The sequence below is a fragment of the Sus scrofa genome, chromosome 15 (assembly GCF_054392235.1).
Source record: "Sus scrofa isolate SSC_HxYL_T2T_F1_AM1 chromosome 15, Sscrofa_HxYL_maternal_Yorkshire_Landrace_v2.0, whole genome shotgun sequence".
NCBI lineage: Eukaryota > Metazoa > Chordata > Mammalia > Artiodactyla > Suidae > Sus > Sus scrofa.
The window spans coordinates 86,993,993-86,997,194 of NC_139397.1; positions in this window are offsets into that span (position 1 = coordinate 86,993,993).

Consider the following 3,202-nt stretch of genomic DNA (forward strand, 5'->3'; position numbering starts at 1 on the left):
AACGCAGGATCCGAGCCGCGTCTGCAACCTACACCACAGCTCACGGCAACGCCAGATCGTTAACCCACTGAGCAAGGGCAGGGATCGAACCCGCAACCTCATGGTTCTTAGTCGGATTCGTTAACCACTGCGCCACGACGGGAACTCCGTTTGTAGACTTTTTGATGATGATCATTCTGACTAGTGTGAGGTATCTGGAGAAAACCATAATTCAAAAAGATACATGCACTCCAATGTTACTGCTGCACTATTTACAATAGACAAGACATGGAAGCAACCTAAATGTCCATTGATACAGGAATGGATAAAGAAGATATAGTATATATATACAATGGAATATTATTCAACCATAAAAAAAGAACAAGTAATTCCATTTGCAGCAACATGGATATACCTATCATACTAAGTGAAATCAGACAGAGAAAGACAAATATATGATATCACTTAGATATATGTATGTATATATTACTATACATGAAATCTAATAAAAACAATACAAAAGAAGTTATTTACAAAAAAAAAAAAAACCACACTCACAGATTTTGAAATCAAACTTATAGTTACCAAAGGAGAAACTGGGGGGGAGGAAATAAATTAGGAGAATAAGATTAACATATACACAATACTATATGTAAAATAGATTAACAAACAAGGACCTACTGTATAGCACAGGGATGTCTACTCAATAGTCTGTAATAACCTATATGGGGAAAATGAATGGATGAATGTATATGTAGAGATGATTCAATTTTCTGTAAACCTGAAACTAATACAACATTGTAAATCAACTAAAAGCCAATAAAATATTTAAAAATTTAAAAAAGAATGAGCAGTCTAAATAATGAAGAAAATTTTTAGACATGGCAATTTGGAGAAAAGAAAGCTGTTCATATTACATCCTTTATTTCCAGCTATTCCTCCAAAAATAAATGATTAATGCATTTATGGTACATCCAAATTCTCAGATAGCTTTGTGTTGTTAGTAAAATGCAATTACACTGCAGTAGGAAAATGATCTTCCAACCAGATCACCAAATAAATCTCTCATATAAAAGAATTAAGACATTGTCTAAATTTACAAGTTTGTCTCAGACTTAATCTGTCTCTTTGAATAAATAATCCCCCTCCTTTCCTATTACTTAAAAAAAAAAAAAAGCTATTTCTAGGTTTGCTTTGGGAGGCTTTAGAAATGGAGAAAAAAATTCTTTTGGAAGCCCATGTTTCATTAGAATTACTTTAGTTTTTATGACTCCCAGACATTATAGGATATTCCTAGACACAGAACCATTTTGTGTCCATTTAGTGCCCAGCAATTAGATGACCAGCTAATCTGAGGAAAATCCTGATGTAAGACATCTGTTGGGAAATATTTAATAAATATATCTTTGAATGCAAGAAGAAACTTGTAAGAAATTAAAGAAAATTCCCAAGAACCGCAAGAAAAGAAGTAGCAGGAAACAGAGTAAAAAGATGACACTGCAGAGGAACCACCTTTAAGGTGGTGGCTGATTTCTAACTCAAGAGTGTTTTGTTGTCGTTGATCATTACTTTATTGAGGTATAATAAGTACACAGTATCGTGAAAAATTATACATCTTGATTACACATGTTTATGCTGTTATATAAATACCACTCAGATTAAAATATAAAACATTTTCGGAACTCTAGAATTCTCCTTATGCCCTTCCAAGTCAGTAAACCCCCAAAACGTTACCACTCTTTTGACTTCTACTATCAGAAATGTTTTGGCTGTTTCTAAACTTTATAAATCAATTTACACAATATGTAATTTTTTGTTCAGCCTCATTAGCTCATCATTATTTTGGTAAAATGCTCCATGACAGTTTTCCTGTGGCGCAGTGGGTTAAGGATTCAGCATTGTCATAGCCATGGGTGTAGGTCACAGCTGTGGCTCAGATTCGATCCCTGGCCTGGGAACTTCCATATGTTGTGTATGTGACCAAAAAAACCATGATATTGCATGTATGAGCAAGTTGCATTTTGTTTACTATTGTACCACAATATCCTTTCCTTTCTAATTTTTATGGATTTTGGATTTTTGCATTGTTTTCTGTTTGAGGCTATTATGAATATTGTATCTCCAAATATTCATCAAAATGTCTTTTGATAACATAAATGCTCATTTCTGTGCTTATATGCCTAACATAAAATTTCTGGTTATCAAATACATGTAGGTTTAGCATTAATAGATACTGACAAACATATTTTCAAAGTAGTTGTTCAAATTTATCTTCTTAGTAGCAACATATGAGAATTTCTTTTGTTCTACGTCTTTGACAAGACCTGTTATTTTCTGTCTTTTAAAAGTGTTGTCACTCTGATGATGGTCTAGTGGTATTTCATTGCTATATAATTTTCATTTAATTGATGAATAACTCAAAAATAAAAAAGTAACTTTAAGTTACTATCTAGTATTTTTTCATTTCAACCTAAGCACTCTCTTTAGTATTTCTTGTAGAGTGTGTCCACGTCAAGTTATTTCAGTTTTTGTTTATCTGGCAATATCTTAATTTTTCTTTCATTTTTGAAAGCTAGTTTTTCTGGATATAGAATTTTTGGTTCAGAGTCCTTCTTTTCCATACTTTGAATATGTCATTCCTGTGCCTCTGTCCTCCAGAGTTTCTGGTAAGTAATCGCCTCTTAATCTTACTGATGACAGATTTTCTCCTTTCCCCTGGATTTGTCATTATTGCTTTTTGTGGTGGTAGTGAGTGTTGCTGCTGCTGCTTGTTTAGCGACTTTTCTGGACCAAATCAATAAAGTTCATATTCTTTGTTATGGGTGAACCCTGAAGCTTCTATTCAATTAGCATAGTGTTTAGCTAATGAATGGACAGAAATTTCTTTAGATGCCTTGGACCATTAAATCTCCCAGCCTTTGTTGAGGGGCTCTGTTTTCTCGTTAGGATGCACCTTTAAGACTCAGGCCATTTACAGTTTTGCCTTAGCTTTCACTTCCTTCTCATGAAGTGCCAGAAGGTCAGCCAGAGGTGAAAGCTCAGGATATAAGCACAGCCCTGGGATGCTTGCAGCTCTCTACATGAGTGTGGGTTGTAGAGTCTCAGAAATATGGTGGAGCTTTACAAAGTTTATTCGAGATGTCTTGTTACCCAGCTTTTCCTTTTAAATTTTTTGATAATCCCGTTTACCCTAATTGCTATCACTGCCTTTGGCTGACACAGA